This window comes from Electrona antarctica, assembly GCF_951216825.1.
Source record: "Electrona antarctica genome assembly, chromosome: 17".
Classification (NCBI taxonomy): Eukaryota; Metazoa; Chordata; class Actinopteri; order Myctophiformes; family Myctophidae; genus Electrona; species Electrona antarctica.
The window spans coordinates 18,085,092-18,111,666 of NC_136798.1; the positions used below are offsets into that span (position 1 = coordinate 18,085,092).

At 42.6% G+C, this 26,575-nt stretch overlaps 1 long non-coding RNA gene across 1 annotated transcript in view; it reads left to right on the plus strand.

Moving 5' to 3' along the window:
* The first annotated feature begins 719 nt into the window (after positions 1-719).
* Positions 720-26,575, plus strand: part of LOC306940452 — a 32,737-nt gene continuing 6,881 nt past the window's right edge. Inside the window, exons 1-2 of the long non-coding RNA XR_013792018.1 lie at positions 720-953; positions 7,366-7,410. This is a non-coding gene — a long non-coding RNA (uncharacterized lncRNA). The remainder of the gene's footprint in view (positions 954-7,365; positions 7,411-26,575) is intronic.

Consider the following 26,575-nt stretch of genomic DNA (forward strand, 5'->3'; position numbering starts at 1 on the left):
GGGGAACGTGGTTGGCAGGTAGGTACTGTGTACATGACTGACACTATAGCATTATAAACACAGACACGCAGACATGCATACACGCATGCACCTGTGTGTGTTTGTGTGTGTGTGTGTGCGCACAAGGCATGCTTGCACACATGCAAACACACACAAGCATAGACACACACACACGCACACACACACACACGCACGCACGCACGCACGCACACACACACGCATTGCCTTAGAAGTGGACTTTTTTCATTTTCATGCATTCATTCAATCATCCATTCATTCCTTATTCAATGCAACAAAGAGAGCTACTGTTCTGCTTCTGTTCCATTTCATCATCATCTCTCTGGAACAGTTAAAATTAATTCCCCTTTCCTGTCATTGACTGACAGTGCAATGCTACAACAATCAGTCCAGTTGTTAGAAGAAGGAAAAAATGTAGCAATGGAAGCAAGTATAGGGAGAATTGGGGAGACGGATGGATGGGGGAATGGAATGGGAAGATGGAAAGAGAGTGAGTGAGGGGAGGAAGGGAGGAGCAGTGGACACAGGGATGGGGGAGATCTATCTAGTTCTGCTGGATGAGTCACTCCCTCCCTCCCTCCCTCCCTCCCCCCCCTCTCTCTCTCTCTCTCACTCCACCATGGTGAAGACTAAAGGAGGGCTTCCTCATCAAAACGAATCAGACCACAATTCCCCACTGGAGGGCGAGTGTGATACAAGCAGCTCAGAGCCGGGACGCATGCATGCAGTGATAGAGATCTAACACAGAGAGAGAGACAGACAGAGACACAGAGAGAGAGAGAGAGAGAGAGAGAGAGAGAATAGAAACAGCAACAGCAGCTGGAAGAGAGAGAGCGAGAAAGAGAGAAAATCCCGGCCCCGGACACTGCAAAGCATCATTTTTCCCCTCGCCATCGGATTAAATCTGCAGCGCCGTCCTGGATCAACCAACCCAAGTAAGAATATAAAGCGATGTACAGTCAGATGTAACAAATTGTTATCTTTCTACGGTGGCGAACACATGTGATGATGTAATGTAAGTGTGTGTTTGGTTGACGTTGTTGTAGTAGGTGGTGATGCAATGTGTGTGTGATGTTGATAAAGTGTCAGCAGCAGCAGCAGGAGGTTTTTGGTGTTATCCTCCCATCATTGGGATCTCTCTCACACACACAAACGCGCGCGTGTGCAGTAGCCTACACACAGCTGGGAGTCACTGTATAGCATTCGCCATGCACAGTATGCAGCTATACTTGCAGCCAAATCATCAAGACATGCATGATTATTATTATTATTACCATGGCTGTAGTAGTGTAGAATAATAACAGCGCTTCGCGCTGGGCACAGCTAGTGTGTTTCGCCGCCAGATGGCGAAAAACTTGGATGAAATATCCCGGAGAAATGTTGATGTTTATATCCTTTTCCTAACGGAAGCTAACCGCTAGCTCTCCCAACGGTTCACTGCTGGCCCATGCAAAGTGCACACCGTGTCCATGTAGTAGAAAAGTCACCGGGCGGCGGGCGGGCACGACACACACACACACAGCAGCAGAGATAGATAGCGTCCCTTTAATGTGAACACACACAGGGCTTGTGTATGTGGTTCACAGTGTGTACAGTGGCCGCGATAAGCGACACCTGGGCTCATTGTGCGAAATGTGGACCAGCTAGTCCAGAATTGTTGTAAAGAGAATAAACAGGAACCGACAGTTAAAGCGCGCGTATGGCTATGGTCGACATGTTAATGCTAACATTAACTGCTGCTAAGTTATGTTAGCCCATATTATGTGTACAAATGGCCGTCACAGTATACCGGTATGTTATTGTTCTAAAACGACCGGGACCGTCGGGACGCTTTGCTGTTACTAGTCTAGACTCAAGACAGCAGCAGCAGGAGGGACCCTGTTTCAAGAGAGAGAACAGAAGGTATTGAATGGCGACATATGTTATTTAAAAAAATATATATAATGGAATGCGTATTTTGCATAGCACCATGTGGTTATCTTGTTTTTTTCTTTGGGATAATTTTTGCTGCATCCGAAAATAATATGGATCGACGTAGTTGTTTTTGCGCTTAAAGTAACACACCTGGGCAGTCTGGCGCACTTAACTGTGCCACCTGTTCACAATCATGAACGCGCACGCTCGGTGCATCCATGCCCCCCAAAAACAAACACACACACACACACACACACACACACACACACAGCCTACGTTTACCCTCCCCATCATCCTAATGCTAATTCCACTGGCTTTTTGAGTTTTCGCATTTTTCATACACTGGAAGAATTGTGTAGTAATCCTATGAAGTAAACTCTAATCCTGTGAACCAGCCTTTGCAGTCAACACTAGCCTACTATTATTGCTGCTGTGGTGTTGGACTGTTGGCTAATTTAATCTACCTACTCGACATACAGCAGTAGGCTACACTCTAGACTCCAGACAGTATTTTGTCAGCAAAATACCTATCTGATATCTACACTCTTTTAGGGATGGTTGAGTTGAGTAGGAGGGTGGGTGGGTGTTATAGATTTTATATTGCTGCAATGTCCTTGTCCTGTGTGCTGCCTGCTGCTGGTGGCTGCCTGCAGGAGAAACCTGAACCATTACTCAAAAGGAAATGCGTTGTTTCTCTGCTCTGTTGACATTGCACTGTGGCATGAACGCTTTACTGGTGATTATAGAAGCAAACATTATCCACCCTCGCACAATAACAATCCGTCACCTGTGGCTCAAAAACCCAACACTGTTAGTGATGAATATAGGTTTGCTAAGAAGCTTAAAAGCTCACTGGAGGCGTGGAGGTGTTTATTTTCCTATTTGTTGACATTTATTGGACTGGAGGGTATGGTAATTGTTAAGAGTTTGTTAGTGAGATGGAGGGGGGAAATACAGCACAGCTCTTAAGCCTAATTTATGCTTCGGCGCTGCAAGGCATCAAACACTTTATTTTCGTTGAATATACAGTTACTTATAGGCTGCTACTGTAGAGTATTTTAGTTGAGTGATACTGTTGTTGGAGCATAAATCAGACTTTAAACCGACAGCACTGTCATCCTCTTTGATTTGACTAATGATGATGAGAATTTTTACGTACTAGACCGGTGCCCGGCTGTAGTGCACCGAGTCAGTAACAATGGAAGTTGGAGATCCATGCCCCACCCGGCTATAATGCAATACCCGTTGTACCCGTGTCAGAGTATCTGTCTGTGTCCCTTTTATGCCTATATATGGACATTTCTGTATCTGTCTCTCTGTGTCCTTTATTCCTATATATATGGAGTTCTGTGTCAGGCATGCCCAAATATGGAGTGTTGTGATGTCAGGCCAGCTCCATATATGGAGCTGGGCAGGGGCCCTGTCCAGAGCCTGGGCAGAGGCCTTTTGTGGCGGTTCTGGACAACCGTGAGTTTAACCAACTCAACATCGGGCACTGCACTCTCTGTGGGGGGTGTGGAACGCGTGTGTTGAATTTGAAGTCGGTGGGGCGAACAGAGTCCAGTTTTCGGTGAAGAGGTTAGTTCGTTCAATGTTTGTTTTAAAAACGCCATTGACAGAAGGGAAATTAATGTTTGTTTTGTCCCTAACACAAACATTAAATCCCATTAAGAATAAAGAGAATTTAATGTTTGTTTTGACACTGTTTGTTTTACATCATCATTACATCACCTAATCATATTTCCTCCTCGATGTTGTAAAATGATAAGAGCACCCCTCACTTCACACGGGTGTGGTTTTTCATCTGAATAGTTTACTTTTAAGCCTTAAGTCAGACACTATTATCTGGAGTGCCCAACAAACAATGATATTTGAGTCACACAAAACCTTGTGTACAGTATACATTAACTGACAGTATACTATAAGTGTATATTTTTACACCCACATAGTCAACACACAGGATTTAGAAGTGTATCTTGTTCAAGGATACAGGCAGGTCTCCCAGGCTGCGGTCGGGACTGGATTGAACTACAGTTTTATTTTCTATGGATAGATCAGCCTATCTGAACCTGCTAGAAAAGGCCAGGCCAAGACAGGATGAAAACCACCTGTTCTTCAAAGAGGGAAAATGTTTTTTGTGACTGGTGTGCTGGTGTTCTTTCTCCACCACAGCAGATAATACGATTTAATCTGTGTTGAAATTGGACGGTTTAGAGCGACAGTTGTATCCCCCCTATCTCACCATCTCCTTCCTGACATTTAACCAGACGGAATAACAATATCTCTTGTTATGAGTCACAGAGAAGGCAACATAAAAATAACGTGATGCTATGTGTGGATGCCAGTGCAGCATCTTTTAACAGGGGAGCTCATGACCCAAGCCCAAAGTCGCCATCTCGCCTTCCTCAGGGCTGGATATCAACATATATGTCACGCTGAACCCATATATGGGGATGTGGCTTGTGTATAATGTGTGCAAACAATAGAGGTGCATGTTTGTGCAAATGTGTGTGCAGTTGTGCACACAATGATCTTGTATTAAAGTAACCTAGTTTATTGACTGTGCTTCAGTGCTAGATACAGGTCATTTTCTTCAGCTATCTCTTGCCCCTGGATCAATGACAACATTTGGCTCTGAAAAGGGAAGTTAGACGAATGGATCATAGTTGGAGACATGAAGGAGACGTTTGTGTCTCCTTACTGCTTATCAACCAATACATTAAAGAGGCAAGAGCTGCCTAGTTTGTAGGCCTGCCGCCTTGGCGCCAACAAATCATCATCATCATCATCATGCACCTCTCCTCTTGCCCCTTAGACATAATGCCCCAGGCCCCACATTCCATAAAGATCACTGAAGGACACAATATACAATAAATTCCAAACCGGCTTTTGCCACCAACATGTTACAGAAACAGCACTACTAAGAGTGACAAATTATATCCTCATGTAGCCTAGGGCATTAAGCAACTAGTCGACTAGTTTACTAGTCGACTAGTAAATCCATTTCTTTTTTTTTCTTTTTTTCCCGATTTTGTAGGCCTCAAGATCAGGTAGATTATAGTTATAGTCACCATGTACACAGTTTTTCAATGTACAAATATGCATTTCCCAAAAAAATAAAATATATAATAGGTAGTTAAACAACTAGTCGACTAGTAAACTAGGCAACTAGTCAACTAGTAAAAATGACTAGAAGTGAATGCCCTTGTAGCCTGATATTGGTGAAAATGCTATCCTGCTTGATGTATCAGTTGCTTATATACTATTGAATGACCGCTCAATCTTCGTGGAATGTTTAAATAAGTGGATGCGTATCTCAGCCTCTGCTTTTAATTGGATCCAGATTGTTATTGAGTCATATTGACAACTTTGTGTTGCCCCCCTACTCTGAGACTGCCATGTTCAATCCATGTTCCCTTCCTTTTCTCACTTTCCATGTTAACTTTCCAAGCTATTACAATAGTTAATCTTGTTAGCTTGTTTAATTGCATCTCTTACCATTGCTACGCTGATGACATGTAGGCCTAGCTGTATCGGGAATATTGGTGTACTACATGACTGCCTGTCTGTTATTAAGGAAGAAACAGATATCACTCAATTTGTGAAATCTTGTATTTATGTTAAACTCTCTTGAAGAAACTTGGGTGTAACCGTGTAATCTTTGAATAAAATCTGAACTTTGACCCACACATATAAACTTGCTGTTTCTAACTCCAGAACATTGCAAAAATCTAATAAATATGAAAGAAATCTGAAATGAACTAATACATACCCACGTTGTGTTTTCCACGCCTTAACTACTGCAATGTTCTTTTCTCCTGTCTCAGCCGAGCAGCCCAAGCCTGCATGCAGCTCATACAAAACACTGCAGCCAGGCTGCTAACCACATTCCTCACGCACCAATCCTTGCATCCCTTCATTTCATCTCTGTTAAGTATAGATTAGGTTTTAGATGATTTTAGATTTAGAATAGATTGTAGATGCTGCTTACCTACATAGGCCCTACACAGAATTGCGGAAATGGCAACTTTGCACACAAGATATCATATCTCATAGGTAGATTGGATTGCAGGATGAACCCCACTCATCTTTACTGTTAATGTTTTGATTTTGACTGAATATACAATATACTGATTTCTTTAATTGTTTGCCTCACTTTTGAGAGCATGGGGCTCTATTCTAAAGCCCAAACCACACCAATGGGTCGCCATGCAACTCCTTGCGACCGTTTGGTTGCAAGGAGTTTCATGGCGACCCATTGGTGTTCTATCATTGGGTGGCTTTCTATGAATGTAATGCTGTCTGCGCGTGCGGAAATCCACAGAAACGTCTCTACTTTTGCATGTGATGTGACAGACAAGATGGTGCACTTTTCATTTCATGCCTTTACCTGGCCCTGTATTGTAAATGGTCAAATAAACATTTGATTAAGGAATATGCAAAATGTAGATTTGTATGTTAAACATTGAGGAAAATTAAGATGATCAGATTTTTCCCCAAAAACGCTGTTTATCAACTAACCGGTTAATCGATCGATACGTAGTTCAGACCACTTGTGTGAGGAGTCGCACAACCTCTAGTGGCCACTGTCAGAAGTATTTTATTTATTTATTTCATAAATACCAACCTAATGACCCCGTCCGTATTCAGTTGCAGAGAAGTTAAGTGTATTTTCTTGTGGGATGCCAAGTGGCCACCATCGATTGTTTTACCAGTGTAAGATTTGTTTGAAAGGCTCAGTTACTCATTCACTCACATGCCTCATTCAGTGAGGCCTTCATTCATCATAGACTTAATCATTATGAAGAGCTGGCCTTCATCAGCTCCCCTGTCTGTTGTTTCATTTGACTACATGGTCATCATATCTTCTGTTGCAGTGCAGTTTCTGCTCCCAGCCACCATGACAGTGCTATATCAAGACACCACATGGACTTATAAGGCCAGAGAGAGAGAGAGGATTCACGAGAGTGGAAGCACACACTGGCAAACAGATGGAAAGAATGATAGGCCGGGCAGACAGACAGATTGGCAGACAGTTTCCAGTCTGACTGACAGATAGACGTGCAGTAGAGATTGTCAGACTAATACTTTCAGTACAGATTGACAGACGTACCATTTGGTACACCATGCTGACTGGAGGCGCCGCCGTTTCTATCGCAGTGCTCAACATATCTGCCCTTATTGTTAGTCTGACAAGCCAAGGCTGCGTGGAAGCCGTCTGTCGATATTGTAATTTACTGTGTGTTATCCTTGGCAGGGGAGAAGAGGAGTGGGCGGTGACGGAATGCGCTTGTATCTCCACATTGCTCTGCTACCGTTGCCCACTGTACACTGTCTAGGCTTTTAGAGATATCAGCCAAATAAGTCTACACTCAGATATTCAATAATTTCTTTTTAATTCCACCTCTTTCTTTTTTGTTGTTGTCTCTGCAGGCCGAGACATGAGTTTCTCCCCCTGAAGGAGTGTCTACTGAACTGGTGAGTTTTTAAGGCCATCGTCTGCTGGTGATAAACTGGTCTAAAGCCAGATCTACAAGCTCACAATGTGTCGTGCTGTGATGGGTTGTGAGCTTTTGGATCGACTATTTTTTATGCGCTTGCGCCGGCGCACAACCACGTATAAATCTAACAGGATGTGTGTAACCACGGAAACCGTTGACAGAGTGACATGCATTAGCATTCTAGCCGATCAAAGTAACAATCAAGAATAATCTAATATTCTAGGGACTATTTGACACGTCCTCAGGATTTTAGTGTGATTGACCCCTCTACTCGTCCCCCGTAAACCAGTTGCCTTCATAGTTCACATGTCCTTTTTGATAACAGAGAACCTCGGCAATAATGTGTTTAATTTAACATGATTCATGATTACCCAAGCCCCTAATTTGTGATTAGAAGCCTGGTTATTAAATACTCAGGCAACAGTGATTAGCTGAATCATGAGTGAAACATGGAATCGAACAGGTGATTACTGATTAAGGGGGACACTATGATTTGAATTACAACTTGAATTGAATCATCCTTTTAGCGATGATGTATCATGTACAATGTTTTAAGAGTAATTTCACCACATTGCATGACTTTGTGAAACGGTATCTTTCAAGTAACTTCAAGGAGTCTGTTTGGGTTCAGATAATGAGCATTTACTGTACCATTATTTTGTACTTTATTACCATATTTATTAATTAATTTCTAAATGAAAACAGCCTAATTGAAAAAATAATTGACAGACGATTCTTAAAATAATTCTGCAGCCCCAAGCAGAAAAAGCCCACAAAAACATATTCAAGCTCAAGCAGGCCTGGGAAAAGGGACATGTCTGACATTATTATTTTGCATCCAACCTGTACTGCAGCTACAGTACCTGTCGTTTTCAGTTGAGTTGGATGCAGGCGCTCCAGAACTCCTCGACTTTCTTTCTCCACAAAATGTTCAGCCTTTCAGCCGAGTCGTGTCAGCAAGAGCAGGAAAATGAGAGCTGCGTTATTGGATTTGCACTGAGCGCTGGAAGCAGGGGGGGGAGGCGGGTGGGGGGCTTAATTTCTCTCTGTGTGTCTCCCACGTAGGAGTGATGCACTGGGCTCGCCTCAGGCTCTCCAGGAGCTGTAGTGTTACAGCACCTGTTGCCTCTCGCAATTTTCAAATGCTTCCGTCATACAGTCTAGAACGGGAGCTCTGATCAGCGATAAAGCGGAAGTGAAGCCTCCTCCCTACTTCCATTTTCGTCTTTACAGTCGCGCAAAATATAATATAAATCGAAATACTGAGAAATGGAAATAACAAAATAAAATGTAAAGGTGTTTTCAAATATATTTTCGTGAACCAAAATTGCAGCTTCCTTTCTCGGATTTCTGGAGGTGTAATTCCAGACTCTTCTGAGCTCCAGGCCCGCTAGTTTTCCTCGATAAATTAAACAACAACTTGGCCGTAATGTCTGATGTGACCATGAACGAAGGACGTGTTAGTAAATATGGAGCATGTCCAAACACGGCACACTGTTGGCTTTATGAAGGTCTGCTGTCAAGGACAGAACACACACACACACACACGCACGCACACACGCACACACGCACGCACTCATAGTCGTACACACACACACACACACACACACACACACACACACGCACGCGCGCGCACGCACGTGTGTGTGCGCACACACACACACACACACACACACACACACACACACACACACATTCACATTGAAAATAGCATGTTTTTTTCAGCTCACAGTAACATGTACTGTAGTTCTTTATTGTATATTTACCTGTATTGACATGCCTCAAACTGTGACGCTTGGGTTAAAGTCGTGACTCGTGAATGGCTAGAGCAAAGTGTTTTTTTTCCCATTAAATGGAAAGTTTAGGATTAAGATATTTTAAATTCTAACGCCATTGCCTGTTTGTTGCTGCAAATTCACAGCCGGGGACTGAAATGGCATTTCTGAAACTGGCATGTAAAATCAGTGAAATAACTTTATTGCTACTTAGCTTAATTCTCTTTAAAATGAGCACCTACTGTACCAATTGGCCTGAACATGAATCTAGTGATCTAAAACACATGTTACAAATGCTTCACAAGACAAATCACTTTCCACCTGGTGTCCCCATTTTCTGAATGTCATTTTAAAAACATTGCTAAAATAGCAGTTCAAAAAGCTCTGTTAGCTTGTAGAATGACTATTCCTTCTATGTGTTGTACGATGAACTATATAGACCATGGGCTTAAGTGGATAAACCCAGTGATCTCTCACTAAGCGCTATCATCTTTCCTAAGGATGTTTTGAAATAAACAACTATGCGATTAACCTCACTGCGTGAATTAGTAGCTCGACACTAGTCAGATCATAAATTTGGCCCACGTGGTGTATTCCCTCTACTCTACCTATGTAAGGGGGGTGTGTGATGAGATGCTTGGTCGATACCGTGAAGGGGAGAGTCTGTCACTGTGAGGTTAAGTGTCTCTGGAGGGACAATGGAATGACAGAAGCAATCTATTAAGATTCTTCACCAGAGAGAGAGAGAGACTTTTTATAAAAACCCTTTATTTACAAACTAAAAAAGCAACAATCACTTTACTTGTTTTCAGTCAAACATTCATGTCATGAACAAGGGCATTTTACATAAAAATCACACCAAAACACACAAACATCCTCAACTGAACAGATAGCGTCATTATTCAATACCATTGTTGCACCAAACTAATGCAGAGGTTTCAGCCATTGATATGCTGCTGCTGCCTCTGAGTCTGAACTGAGGAAGTAGAGAAGGAGAGAGGGGAGAGGGAGAGATGGGGGGGGGGGGTGGGAGGGAGAATGAGCTCCATTAAGAGCTTAATTCCTGCCCATAGAGAGAGAAATAGACATGTAAAATTAATGTATGTAAAGTACTGTATGTGCAGCCTGATCTCATCTAACATACAATATACTGCTAATTGACCACAGGGAAAATCATGCATAGCATAATGTATTGTATATGCTATAGCTAACCAAAGGTCACATCTTGACGTAATGCCATCAAGCCCTATGATTGTCTTATTTACCGGTATATTTCTTATATTTACTTCATTACATACTGTATTATTAGTTTAATTATCTTGTTGTGTTGGCACAGTCTTTACAGAACGTCCTACCATCATTTCACTTCTTGTGCTTGTATGATGTCTCTGTTGGGTGGAAACTGGAAACCTGTACAAGATTGTTACTTTTCAGGATTCAAATTGAAAAGTACAAGCGTTGCTTCACACCACATTTCAAGCTTGTAGATCTGACACTTTTGATCAAGTAGTGCATTCAGTTATGAAAGAACACAAAACGTTCTAGGAGGGGTTTCTGCTCGATGGCAACGATGGGTGAAATAAACCCTTCTCGATTCTTGAGTGAGGGAGAGATGGAGAGATGGGGAGAGGGAAGTCAAAATAGACAGATAGTACAGAGAGAGAGTGGGGAATAAAAGGAAAGGGCCACCTGCTTTCAACACCAGCAGATGGATGGTGCCGTCATTGAATCAATATTTGCTCATCTTTAGCAAACATTTGGCAGAATTAGCGGAGCTGATTGGTGGATGGTGCGAGCGTCCTGGTATGTTTGAATGTGGCCCGCAGGGAGGACAAGAAACACTCGAATCATGCCAACTTCTCCTAGGCGCTAAAAATACCCGGGGACCGAACAGAATATAGCTATTACCCAACCCTGCTCCTTCCCTTTTTTTAATTCATCTCCTCCTTGTCCCATCCCTCCCCTTCCCGCTGTTAAGAGCACACGCGCACATTCACTTTACCCATGGCTCAATCCGCTACGGGGAGCCGCACATGTGAACGCAATTTGCACTTCCAATTAAACTGTCGACCTTTGCTCCAGAATGCAAAACGTGACTCTGTACCATCCTCTCCTGGATCGCTATAATTACCCAGCCTATACCCGCTAATAGAAAGAACAAGAGGATGTTAGAAAACACTGGTGAATCTCTACTGTAACACCATGGAGTCCTACTGTACCAGGGTCGTGCTCACGGCAGTCCACTAGAAAACACAAGACGGTTACAAGATTGCTTTTGCCGTGCATGTGCTGCGCGGCAAGACCCTGGCTGTTGACACCATGGCATCCCTATTTTGGACAAAATGTAATGGTCAAAATGTTTCAAGCTTTTTTCAAATGTTTACAAATAACATACTTTTGGAATGTACTTTTCAAATGGCTCAGTTATTTTTGCTATTTGTACGACAAAGTATAAACTGTAAGGCATAGTGGTTAATACGGATCAATATATCAGCCAATAGTCTTTCAACAAAGTCAGGGTATTTGCTTCCAATCTAACCCATGTTATTCAGTAGTCTTATTCAGAAGTCTTTCCAACTATATAAAACATAAACCGATATAAAGAGGAGGCACACAGTTGTGAAATGTAATGATATTTGAGAAACCTTGACTATATCGAGACCTTTTGAATATTGACATCAAAGGCAAGAATATTGTAATGTAACGGGTGCATGCTTTGGGTTAGACATACAGTACCATTGGTCCGATATCTCAAACCCTCACCCTAACCCTAACCTCCCACGGGGAAGCACCCCTAAACTTAACCTTAACCCTCTCCCAACCCTTGTTCTTAACGCACCCCTCACCAACCTTAATCCGGTCGTTTTAACGCACCCCTCACCAACCTTAATCCTGTCGTCTTAACGCACCCCTCACCAACCTTAATCCGGTCGTTTTAACGCACCCCTCACCAACCTTAATCCGGTCGTCTTAACCCACCCCTCACCAACCTTAATCCTGTCGTCTTAACGCACCCCTCACCAACCTTAATCCGGTCGTTTTAACGCACCCCTCACCAACCTTAATCCGGTCGTTTTAACGCACCCCTCACCAACCTTAATCCAGTCGGATCAATGCTATGTAACCAATGCTATGTCTAACCTTACCAAAGTATGCCTCCCAATGTAACTTTAAACACTGGTGTCACTGCATAAGGATATTGAATGTTGTTAAAAATAGTGTGATTCATTTCTGAATGAATTGGTATTTGGGGTCATTTTTTAATTGAAAAAAAAAGTAGGGGGAGGGTGGGGTGTTGACATGGTCACCCACCAGGCCTATACAATTATAGGGTACCGTGAACAATGCTCATTAACTAAGGGGGAGTTATGTTTCGGCAGTATCATTTAGACACCAAAAATGAATGAAAATGTTTAATTTGAGGTTTTCTTAACCTTTTCCAGTTACGGTCATTGCACTGTATATTGGTCCTCAATAGAGGGTATGCACATGCTTAAAGTGAATGGCACATCGAGTGGCAAATCGAGTGGCAAAGCAACATGCAAAGTGAGTTTAACATTGTTTAACGTTGTTTAATGCAATCAGATATGACTTTTCTGTTTGTATGTATGGGCTGTCAAGGCCAGGAAAGTAGTTTTTTGCCACTCAGTAGGCGTTCCTGCAGAACTTCCTGGTTTGATGATGATGTCACGCGCATACTCTCTATAGACCTCAATTTGAGGCCCTTGTGTTGTGGACAATTGGGAATGCAGTACCTGTCCCCGATGACGAAAACAACCACTGGTTGTGTCACCCATATAGCCTTGAGCGTGACAACTTTATCTGCTGCTTTCAAGGCTGTGCAGATTTGTAGTCACAGCACGGCCCCTGTTTGGCTTCCAGGAGCCAGCAGCATCACAACAAGACAGTGAGGAAGTGAGGAATGGAGAACTGTGCACAGCAGAGCAGAGGGCTAGACGGAGCTACAGTATAGCTGCCTTGCGTTAGCCCGGAGCGCGTAGCTCCGGCTAAAAGCAGCTCCCAGCCTCCCAACACATGACTCACTGGTCAGATCAGATGACTCGATAAACAGCAGGAATGCAGTGTCTTCCTCTTTTCTACAGCACTCCTCTGTCTTGTCTGGCTGAGAGAGAGAGAGAGAGAGAGAGAGATGTTGAATGTGTGTTTATTTAGCTGTGTGCGTTTGTGTGCGCCCCGGAAAAAGCATCTTTAATCAACCTGCTACTGTACAAGATAAGTCGGAACAATTATGTAACGTTGAGCAGCTGAGCCTATCGCTTATCTTGCTCCACTAACTAAGACCTTTTTATTTTTTTGTTTTATTGCATAAGTGATTGGCCGTAGGGGAACAACCATTCTCCACGTAGCTCTTCAGGAACGGAAAACAAATCGGGCAGATATTTATTGCACGTCCAAATGGTGTCTTAAATTTGTCAAGACAAAGTGGGTTTTAACAGTCGTGTCTCTTTATCTTTTCTTTTTCCAGGCTTTACAACTCATAAAATGGGACTATTCCTCTGAGTCCACAGGCTTAGAGAAACAAACAAGTTCTAGGCAGAGTATAAACACGCAGCGCGTCAGAGAAGCCGTTCCCCCATCGCTCGTGGGTTCCAGCCAGCGCCAGATATTTGTCAGGGGAAGGGCTATCGGTCTGTATTTCAACAGCCACTTCTTCTCAGCCTTGTCATTTAAACAAACTTCCAGACATAGCGTATAAATCCGTTAGGAAGCCATCATAACAAGCCGTAGAAGGTTTAGAAAAGTGCCATAATCAAGCACCTGAAATGGGGGGAGTGTTGTAAATCTTATTTTGACAAATGTTTGGAACACTGGAGTACTGCTTTAATACCCTCCCCTTTAATGACAGGAATGTATATTTGAGATGGAGGAAATGAAAAGCGTTTGTACTGTGAAAGCTCACACTCACCTTTGGACAGGTGTATGAAAAAATAACTGTCGCCTACATTTACTATGTTGCATTCTGTACATACATACAAGTCCTTTTTCTGACTCTCTCTCTCTCAAACACATGCAAAAAAAAAACAATTACCCACATATTGTACCAATTTCTCCCCCCCCCCCCCCCCTGGCTGCTTACACAAATACACAGTAAAAGCCTCAGTGTTACAATTTAGGCATATAGCAGATGCTCTTAATCCAGATCGATTTACAGTAAGCAAGAACAACACAAAGTAATACATCAAATGCATAAAAATAGTCATCAAGTTACAAAATCGCCAATCATCATGAACAATAATTCTAATTGAAACACGCAAAACATGTCTCGAGCTGGATTCAAACCCATGATGATACGGTCTTTGCCTACTATGGGTTTGCATCATGTCCTACTAGTATAACTTATGATCTGTTTAATCAATTCTTAGTATCATTGTGGAAAATATACATTGTTCATTTCATTTCATATTTATTTATTTCATTTCAGTTATGGTTTTACATTATTACATTAAAGAAAAGAAAAGGAGCAGGAAGAAGATAAATCTTATTGATACCTGCCCCTATCTATCATTAAAAACAACTAATTGATGCTGCTTACTTACTTACTTACTCCTCTTCGTCCCCTGTGGGACATAAGGCTTCAATGAGTACTCTCCATTGCATCCGATCCCTGGCAGCATGTTGCGCCTCTCCCCAGGATGGGGTGCATACTTAGTTTAGACTAGTCATTGGTTAGACATAGGTTAAGGTTAGGTTTGGGTGTGCTGCCCCGTGGGAGGTTAGGTTTAGGGTGAGGGTTTGAGATAGGTTGTAGTTGTAGGACTAATGACTGGTCTAACCAATGACTAGTCTAAACAAAAAACTGTCTAAACTAAGTACTCAGGTAGCAGCTCCTGTGTCACAGTTCTGCGCCAGGTGGTTTTGGGCCTCCCAGGTTTTCTCTTGCCTGGTGGTGGTGTCCATCTTAAGGCCACTTTTGTGATGTGGTCCTGCTCCATTCTCAGCACATCCTAATTGATGCTGCTACCAACCATTAATTTTACTTCACCATGATTACACCAAATAAAAAGGAGAGAAAACAAACAAAAACAAAAAAACAGAGCACAAGAGAAGAAAACAAAGATGAGAGAACGAAATTGTGTACTGTGCAGGCCAACTTTCTAGTGTTTCATTGCTGATTTGCTGTCAATTGTGGTTCTGGTTAGGTTTGTTTGTTTTTGGCATAGTTTAACATAAATTAAAGTCAAATCATGATTGTAATCAGTGTTTGTTCACAAACGGGAGTCAGGGGTCTCCCTGTGTCTACAGCTCTTTGGTAAACAGAAAAGAACATTTCAGCAGGAGAGACGGTCTCCAAAAAAATCACCGTGTGCAGTTGTGGCAGCGGTGGCCGAACGGATAGCGGCGCGGTCTAGATACCGGAAGGTTCCCAGTTCGAATCAGCCGTCCGACGCGTTAAAATTACCACCGCTGAAATGCCCTTGAACAAGGCATCAACCACTACGATGAAATGTGTTCTATGAGCAGGGCCTGGCTGGAAACAAGTTCTTGAGCTTAGCCCAGATACCCTGGGTAAATATAGATTTCATTTCATTTCCAATGTCTTCTCCTTTATTTGTTTCATCATTTCCAATTTGGTATGCCCACCTGAAAATCTATTTTCTATTTGCTAAAGAGCTGGAGAGATGAGGAGACCCATGTTTTTGAACAAATAGTAATGGATTAGTAATGGGTTACTAACATAATATAGAGCTATTTTACATAAGTATTGTTTTAATTTCACCACGCTTTCTTCATAATTTGAACTCGGGTCTCCTGTGTGTGTGAGACCACATTTCAGTGTTCCTCGTGTTGAAGGTAAAGTGGCAATGAGCTCCTTTTTCTGTAGAGGCTCCTTCAGTCTGTCCAACCAGTCACTGCATATCAAAGTTTAAAAAAGGTTGACATTTAAGGACGGTTCGTGTGTGGAGTAGTGATTTATTTTAGAGCAAAAAGGTTCAATTGATATGCGCATGTGAATTCCTCAGCAGCAGCAGCAGCAGCAGCAGCACGTACATACCTAGCCCACTCACGGGCGCAGCACTGCAGCAATATGTGCCCCCCCCCCCCCCCCCTGTTAAAATTTAACAAATTCCCTGCTGCTATAGAATGGACAGCTCTTTGTGGGAAGCAAGGCCACATGTCACCATTGTCACGCATATCAACATATTGACAGGCCAGAGAATAGCTCACCACTGTTCGCCGACTGGGAACAGCTTGATGGTTCTTATGCTAAAAGACAACTGCCCTTGTGACTGTTGTGCTCGTCTCCCGCCCTGCTAATGTAATTACTAATTAACCATCAGGTGTGTGTGTGTGTGTGTGTGTGTGTGTGTGTGTGTGTGTGTGTGTGTGTGTGTGTGTGTGTGTGTGTGTGTGTGTGTGTGTGTGTGTGTGTGTGTGTGTGTGTGTGTGTGTGTGTGTGTGTGTGTGTGTGTGTGTGTGTGTGTGTGTGTGTGTGTGTGTGTGGTCTCTCTCTCTCCAATGAAGAAACTGTCCTCACTCTCCCTGACCTCTTGTGTCCCAATCAATCCTAAACGCTCTATCACTCCTCACTCTCTCTCTCTGCCTAATCTATCTCTCTGTCATTTCTGTTTCTCTTCTCACTTTCTACTTTAAATTAACACTATTTTGGACATGCCGTTATAGGCCAACATTTTGTTTTATTTTATGAGCATCACTTTATTAGAGTTTAACCTTTAGCAGAGTATGGTAAAACAAATGTACAAATAAACATGCAATAAAAATAGAAAAGAAAATCTAAGTAAGAACCCTGCCTCCACAAAACAACACTACAAAAACAATATATGCACATTATATACGAGCACAAAAGTTTTAATTGAATGTTATTTGGGAGCTGCTCTACCGAAATCAAACTGCTGAAACTCGTTTAGAGAAAAAGCATGTCAAGTCAAATCTTTCCATAATCTGTGAATATATTGCTCCCATTTTCAGATGACAAATGTGGTTGTGACAAGGGTGACATGTCAGTGAAGAAGCGATTAGAAGGTAATTGGCAATTTGACATTGCTTACACCTTACAGCACTATTGCTGGCTTAGTTAGGGGGATTTTGTCCCCTTGTTTTCCACCGTGAAGGCACTACTTACAGAACATGCATCTACAGTTGGAGGCCATCGATATTGTCCTTTTCTTTTTGCTGAGGTTTGCGTGATCTGCGCAAAAGGACAGTTAACCCATTTTGGGCGGGAACCCCTTTTGGTGTTTTAAACTATGTTATAATTTAGCTATTGAAAAATAGCAGATCTACAAGCTCATAGCGCGCCACCGAGTGGCGCGCTATGAGCTTGTAGGTCTGCTATTTTTGAAAAATCGTGAAAATATTTATTTCAGAGAACTGGAGGATTTAGAAGGATTTTTTTAAATTTTGAGGTCAGGCCTAAATGGGTCAAATGATAAGGGACAATATCGGTGGCACCCAACTGTACATTCAGTGTGTTTTCAGTGACATGTGAGTGTTTCCTGTATACATCACATTTTACCAGTGGTGGAAACAGTACAAGGAAAAGTATCAATACTGCAATGTAGAAATACGTACTTACATGTTACTACAAGTAAACGTCTGGAATTCAAAATGTACTTACAGTAGTAGTACTAGTATGTGTGCAGTGTGCACACAACACACTTCAGTCTGGATGTGTGCAAACAGGAGCATCCTGCTTACAAAGGAAAACGACACGTGTGACGTGAATGTAACGTGAGCAGCAGGCTAACAATCAGTGGTGGAAAAAGTACTCCATTTTTGTTTTACTTCGGTGAAGATATCAATACTGCAATGTAGAAATATCTGTTAATAATCGGTTACGTAAAATTCAAAATGTACTGCAGTCATCATGCAGAATGTCCCATTTCAAGTTTTCAAATGTATGAACATGTTTTGAAAATGGCAGATCTACAAGCTCACAATGCGGATGCGACGCATTGTGAGCTTGTAGATAGGCTTTTTTCAAATGGCCGAAATGTATAGGGCTGAAGTGGTTACTGTATAGACCAATTATTTGTTTACAAACATTGGTACTGGGCGCACGGGTGACTGTTTCATGTAATCAATTCCCAACAGATCTCCAAACCTGTTGTTTTGGGGAGCGCTGGTTTCAGTCCATTCAACCTCCTCTTGTGAGTTGGCTAGTGAGATGCACCCTAGGAGACATTTATACTTCAAAGCCTAACAGTATTGCGCACAGAGAACAGCTGATATACAAGCTCACATCGCATCGCAGATGCGACTGTTGTGAGCATAGAGGTCTGCGACACCATCGCGGGACGAAGCATAAATTATACTTGATGGACTGCAGGTGCGCGTGCAGCCGTGCACAAATAGGCTCTGCTGCCGTGTTCATGAGCGCACCTCCCGTTCTTATGACAGCGACTGGAGGTGTGGTTTTGAGGACAACTGTTTTGAATTGCTATTATTGTTCAAACACAACAGAAACCAAGGATTATATATTTCAAGGGCGAGAGATCACAATAAAAATCCTAATCATTCTTCCTCCACACTGGGAGAAAAACAGCATCTGAAAGTTTGATGGGGCATTTTTTACACGCGAGTGCAGTTAGAACTTTTCCATTGCATCTTATGAGAGGTGGTGTTCTTCTGCTGCCTTTATGCGCGCGCATGCCGTTTCTTATCAGTGTGACGTCGTCTGATAAGGCGTCTATGTGTTGTCATAATATTTGTTTGTATGTATGGGCTGTCAAGGCCAGGAAAGTAGTTTTTTGCCACTCAGTAGGCGTTCCTGCAGAACTTCCTGGTTTGATGATGATGTCACGCGCATACTCTCTATAGACCTCAATTTGAGGCCCTTGTGTTGTGGACAATTGGGAATGCAGTACCTGTCCCCGATGACGAAAACAACCACTGGTTGTGTCACCCATATAGCCTTGAGCGTGACAACTTTATCTGCTGCTTTCAAGGCTGTGCAGATTTGTAGTCACAGCACGGCCCCTGTTTGGCTTCCAGGAGCCAGCAGCATCACAACAAGACAGTGAGGAAGTGAGGAATGGAGAACTGTGCACAGCAGAGCAGAGGGCTAGACGGAGCTACAGTATAGCTGCCTTGCGTTAGCCCGGAGCGCGTAGCTCCGGCTAAAAGCAGCTCCCAGCCTCCCAACACATGACTCACTGGTCAGATCAGATGACTCGATAAACAGCAGGAATGCAGTGTCTTCCTCTTTTCTACAGCACTCCTCTGTCTTGTCTGGCTGAGAGAGAGAGAGAGAGAGAGAGAGATGTTGAATGTGTGTTTATTTAGCTGTGTGCGTTTGTGTGCGCCCCGGAAAAAGCATCTTTAATCAACCTGCTACTGTACAAGATAAGTCGGAACAATTATGTAACGTTGAGCAGCTGAGCCTATCGCTTATCTTGCTCCACTAACTAAGACCTTTTTATTTTTTTGTTTTATTGCATAAGTGATTGGCCGTAGGGGAACAACCATTCTCCACGTAGCTCTTCAGGAACGGAAAACAAATCGGGCAGATATTTATTGCACGTCCAAATGGTGTCTTAAATTTGTCAAGACAAAGTGGGTTTTAACAGTCGTGTCTCTTTATCTTTTCTTTTTCCAGGCTTTACAACTCATAAAATGGGACTATTCCTCTGAGTCCACAGGCTTAGAGAAACAAACAAGTTCTAGGCAGAGTATAAACACGCAGCGCGTCAGAGAAGCCGTTCCCCCATCGCTCGTGGGTTCCAGCCAGCGCCAGATATTTGTCAGGGGAAGGGCTATCGGTCTGTATTTCAACAGCCACTTCTTCTCAGCCTTGTCATTTAAACAAACTTCCAGACATAGCGTATAAATCCGTTAGGAAGCCATCATAACAAGCCGTAGAAGGTTTAGAAAAGTGCCATAATCAAGCACCTGAAATGGGGGGAGTGTTGTAAATCTTATTTTGACAAATGTTTGGAACACTGGAGTACTGCTTTAATACCCTCCCCTTTAATGACAGGAATGTATATTTGAGATGGAGGAAATGAAAAGCGTTTGTACTGTGAAAGCTCACACTCACCTTTGGACAGGTGTATGAAAAAATAACTGTCGCCTACATTTACTATGTTGCATTCTGTACATACATACAAGTCCTTTTTCTGACTCTCTCTCTCTCAAACACATGCAAAAAAAAAACAATTACCCACATATTGTACCAATTTCTCCCCCCCCCCCCCCCCTGGCTGCTTACACAAATACACAGTAAAAGCCTCAGTGTTACAATTTAGGCATATAGCAGATGCTCTTAATCCAGATCGATTTACAGTAAGCAAGAACAACACAAAGTAATACATCAAATGCATAAAAATAGTCATCAAGTTACAAAATCGCCAATCATCATGAACAATAATTCTAATTGAAACACGCAAAACATGTCTCGAGCTGGATTCAAACCCATGATGATACGGTCTTTGCCTACTATGGGTTTGCATCATGTCCTACTAGTATAACTTATGATCTGTTTAATCAATTCTTAGTATCATTGTGGAAAATATACATTGTTCATTTCATTTCATATTTATTTATTTCATTTCAGTTATGGTTTTACATTATTACATTAAAGAAAAGAAAAGGAGCAGGAAGAAGATAAATCTTATTGATACCTGCCCCTATCTATCATTAAAAACAACTAATTGATGCTGCTTACTTACTTACTTACTCCTCTTCGTCCCCTGTGGGACATAAGGCTTCAATGAGTACTCTCCATTGCATCCGATCCCTGGCAGCATGTTGCGCCTCTCCCCAGGATGGGGTGCATACTTAGTTTAGACTAGTCATTGGTTAGACATAGGTTAAGGTTAGGTTTGGGTGTGCTGCCCCGTGGGAGGTTAGGTTTAGGGTGAGGGTTTGAGATAGGTTGTAGTTGTAGGACTAATGACTGGTCTAACCAATGACTAGTCTAAACAAAAAACTGTCTAAACTAAGTACTCAGGTAGCAGCTCCTGTGTCACAGTTCTGCGCCAGGTGGTTTTGGGCCTCCCAGGTTTTCTCTTGCCTGGTGGTGGTGTCCATCTTAAGGCCACTTTTGTGATGTGGTCCTGCTCCATTCTCAGCACATCCTAATTGATGCTGCTACCAACCATTAATTTTACTTCACCATGATTACACCAAATAAAAAGGAGAGAAAACAAACAAAAACAAAAAAACAGAGCACAAGAGAAGAAAACAAAGATGAGAGAACGAAATTGTGTACTGTGCAGGCCAACTTTCTAGTGTTTCATTGCTGATTTGCTGTCAATTGTGGTTCTGGTTAGGTTTGTTTGTTTTTGGCATAGTTTAACATAAATTAAAGTCAAATCATGATTGTAATCAGTGTTTGTTCACAAACGGGAGTCAGGGGTCTCCCTGTGTCTACAGCTCTTTGGTAAACAGAAAAGAACATTTCAGCAGGAGAGACGGTCTCCAAAAAAATCACCGTGTGCAGTTGTGGCAGCGGTGGCCGAACGGATAGCGGCGCGGTCTAGATACCGGAAGGTTCCCAGTTCGAATCAGCCGTCCGACGCGTTAAAATTACCACCGCTGAAATGCCCTTGAACAAGGCATCAACCACTACGATGAAATGTGTTCTATGAGCAGGGCCTGGCTGGAAACAAGTTCTTGAGCTTAGCCCAGATACCCTGGGTAAATATAGATTTCATTTCATTTCCAATGTCTTCTCCTTTATTTGTTTCATCATTTCCAATTTGGTATGCCCACCTGAAAATCTATTTTCTATTTGCTAAAGAGCTGGAGAGATGAGGAGACCCATGTTTTTGAACAAATAGTAATGGATTAGTAATGGGTTACTAACATAATATAGAGCTATTTTACATAAGTATTGTTTTAATTTCACCACGCTTTCTTCATAATTTGAACTCGGGTCTCCTGTGTGTGTGAGACCACATTTCAGTGTTCCTCGTGTTGAAGGTAAAGTGGCAATGAGCTCCTTTTTCTGTAGAGGCTCCTTCAGTCTGTCCAACCAGTCACTGCATATCAAAGTTTAAAAAAGGTTGACATTTAAGGACGGTTCGTGTGTGGAGTAGTGATTTATTTTAGAGCAAAAAGGTTCAATTGATATGCGCATGTGAATTCCTCAGCAGCAGCAGCAGCAGCAGCAGCACGTACATACCTAGCCCACTCACGGGCGCAGCACTGCAGCAATATGTGCCCCCCCCCCCCCCCCCCTGTTAAAATTTAACAAATTCCCTGCTGCTATAGAATGGACAGCTCTTTGTGGGAAGCAAGGCCACATGTCACCATTGTCACGCATATCAACATATTGACAGGCCAGAGAATAGCTCACCACTGTTCGCCGACTGGGAACAGCTTGATGGTTCTTATGCTAAAAGACAACTGCCCTTGTGACTGTTGTGCTCGTCTCCCGCCCTGCTAATGTAATTACTAATTAACCATCAGGTGTGTGTGTGTGTGTGTGTGTGTGTGTGTGTGTGTGTGTGTGTGTGTGTGTGTGTGTGTGTGTGTGTGTGTGTGTGTGTGTGTGTGTGTGTGTGTGTGTGTGTGTGTGTGTGTGTGTGTGTGTGTGTGTGTGTGTGTGTGTGTGTGTGTGTGTGTGTGTGTGTGTGTGTGTGTGTGTGTGTGTGGTCTCTCTCTCTCCAATGAAGAAACTGTCCTCACTCTCCCTGACCTCTTGTGTCCCAATCAATCCTAAACGCTCTATCACTCCTCACTCTCTCTCTCTGCCTAATCTATCTCTCTGTCATTTCTGTTTCTCTTCTCACTTTCTACTTTAAATTAACACTATTTTGGACATGCCGTTATAGGCCAACATTTTGTTTTATTTTATGAGCATCACTTTATTAGAGTTTAACCTTTAGCAGAGTATGGTAAAACAAATGTACAAATAAACATGCAATAAAAATAGAAAAGAAAATCTAAGTAAGAACCCTGCCTCCACAAAACAACACTACAAAAACAATATATGCACATTATATACGAGCACAAAAGTTTTAATTGAATGTTATTTGGGAGCTGCTCTACCGAAATCAAACTGCTGAAACTCGTTTAGAGAAAAAGCATGTCAAGTCAAATCTTTCCATAATCTGTGAATATATTGCTCCCATTTTCAGATGACAAATGTGGTTGTGACAAGGGTGACATGTCAGTGAAGAAGCGATTAGAAGGTAATTGGCAATTTGACATTGCTTACACCTTACAGCACTATTGCTGGCTTAGTTAGGGGGATTTTGTCCCCTTGTTTTCCACCGTGAAGGCACTACTTACAGAACATGCATCTACAGTTGGAGGCCATCGATATTGTCCTTTTCTTTTTGCTGAGGTTTGCGTGATCTGCGCAAAAGGACAGTTAACCCATTTTGGGCGGGAACCCCTTTTGGTGTTTTAAACTATGTTATAATTTAGCTATTGAAAAATAGCAGATCTACAAGCTCATAGCGCGCCACCGAGTGGCGCGCTATGAGCTTGTAGGTCTGCTATTTTTGAAAAATCGTGAAAATATTTATTTCAGAGAACTGGAGGATTTAGAAGGATTTTTTTAAATTTTGAGGTCAGGCCTAAATGGGTCAAATGATAAGGGACAATATCGGTGGCACCCAACTGTACATTCAGTGTGTTTTCAGTGACATGTGAGTGTTTCCTGTATACATCACATTTTACCAGTGGTGGAAACAGTACAAGGAAAAGTATCAATACTGCAATGTAGAAATACGTACTTACATGTTACTACAAGTAAACGTCTGGAATTCAAAATGTACTTACAGTAGTAGTACTAGTATGTGTGCAGTGTGCACACAACACACTTCAGTCTGGATGTGTGCAAACAGGAGCATCCTGCTTACAAAGGAAAACGACACGTGTGACGTGAATGTAACGTGAGCAGCAGGCTAACAATCAGTGGTGGAAAAAGTACTCCATTTTTGTTTTACTTCGGTGAAGATATCAATACTGCAATGTAGAAATATCTGTTAATAATCGGTTACGTAAAATTCAAAATGTACTGCAGTCATCATGCAGAATGTCCCATTTCAAGTTTTCAAATGTATGAACATGTTTTGAAAATGGCAGATCTACAAGCTCACAATGCGGATGCGACGCATTGTGAGCTTGTAGATAGGCTTTTTTCAAATGGCCGAAATGTATAGGGCTGAAGTGGTTACTGTATAGACCAATTATTTGTTTACAAACATTGGTACTGGGCGCACGGGTGACTGTTTCATGTAATCAATTCCCAACAGATCTCCAAACCTGTTGTTTTGGGGAGCGCTGGTTTCAGTCCATTCAACCTCCTCTTGTGAGTTGGCTAGTGAGATGCACCCTAGGAGACATTTATACTTCAAAGCCTAACAGTATTGCGCACAGAGAACAGCTGATATACAAGCTCACATCGCATCGCAGATGCGACTGTTGTGAGCATAGAGGTCTGCGACACCATCGCGGGACGAAGCATAAATTATACTTGATGGACTGCAGGTGCGCGTGCAGCCGTGCACAAATAGGCTCTGCTGCCGTGTTCATGAGCGCACCTCCCGTTCTTATGACAGCGACTGGAGGTGTGGTTTTGAGGACAACTGTTTTGAATTGCTATTATTGTTCAAACACAACAGAAACCAAGGATTATATATTTCAAGGGCGAGAGATCACAATAAAAATCCTAATCATTCTTCCTCCACACTGGGAGAAAAACAGCATCTGAAAGTTTGATGGGGCATTTTTTACACGCGAGTGCAGTTAGAACTTTTCCATTGCATCTTATGAGAGGTGGTGTTCTTCTGCTGCCTTTATGCGCGCGCATGCCGTTTCTTATCAGTGTGACGTCGTCTGATAAGGCGTCTATGTGTTGTCATAATAATCAAAATCTACAAAGTAATAGTAACTGGCTCTGCCTGTGCGGACACAGAGATAACTAGAAGAAGTGCCCCTTGGGCCACAGGTCTCCACCAGGATTGATATTTGGATAAAATCTGAAAGACTAATATAAAAAAAAGTGTTGCACATAACTGGGTCTCCTGGTGGCGCTCGAAAAGGCAGAATTGAAAAATGCAGGCCAGATTTTTTTCCTTGTGGTGTAGTGAGAGTGCATACAACGTTTTATGCAGATAGGTGCAGTTATAGGTAAAAACACGAATCGGCCAGTTATAGCGCCACCATGAGGCTGAGTTGAACATTTTCAAGTGGCATTTCTTCCTCTGCCTAGTGGGAATGTGCGTGCAAAATTCCACGGAAATCACACAATGTGTGTTTATGATTTGCGGCATTTTGTCTGAAACGGAGAACTCCTGCGAACTTTGGAAGCCAATCTTAGCCAATCAGGATGGAGTCTGAAAAAATATGTTTCGTTGAATGGTTATAGAGAGACTGTGTACCAATTTGCGTTGTGTTTGGACAAAATCTGTAGGTGTACTGTCAAAAAATGTGTTTTGCAAAAAGCGGCCCCCGGGTGGCGCTATAACAGGCCAATGTGAAAACTTTGGGGCAGAGGTTCAGCTCTGGCATCCAGGGAGTGTGTGTGCAGAGTTTGGCTGCCATTGAGCAAGCAGTGCCAGAGATTAGCTGTCCACAGACGGACGGACGGACACACGGACGGAGTGCAAAACATACTCTCTCCCCATGCCTTTGGCCTGGTGGAGAGTGGAGACAATCAGTGAGGATGCGGTTGGGTTGGGGCTGGAGAGGGGGACATCCACCCATGACAGATGATCATTGCTGCTTTGCAGTACACCGTCAAGTGTGCAGAACGCAAACTTATGCAAACCTTTAGTATTATGAATGTATAAAACTATGTAGAAGTTGCAAAAGAAGCAAATCCAAGGCTTTAATGTCAAAGACTAGCTCATGGTAAAACAGTTAACCACTATCAAACTGGCATATAAGCAAAACTCTTTTTAGATTGTCTATTTTTTGTTGTAAAACAAAGTATATAGGGGCTGAGGTAGAAGGTATTATAGATTATCAAATGATCAGACAGAGACTGCTACTGGAAACTCCATCTATCATATCTCCCGGGTTCAGGACATTGGCAGCAGGCCTGCGTTTTCATGAGCGCTTTTCAATTTGAAGAAGACACCGCTATGCGACCTTCTCAGAACCTCTGTTGCCCTGTGGGATACAGCTGCACGGATTTCTCAGAGCACCACCCCATCGGACAGCTGGTTGCGTGACGGCAGGCATATCCCCACGGGACGGCTCTCTGAAGAGCAGCTTGGCTTCAGGGGCGAGACCCGAGCCACAACTGATCTTTATCAATTGATTATTCGAAGAACAATATGTTTCTGCCAAGCTGGAGCTCTTGGATTTAATGACTACCACTAGGTACTTACACACACTTGTAAAAAGAGAGACTCCTGGCAGTGTTTATATAATTAAAACATTTATTTCAAGAACTGTGTTTAGACCTCCGTTGTGCATAACAAC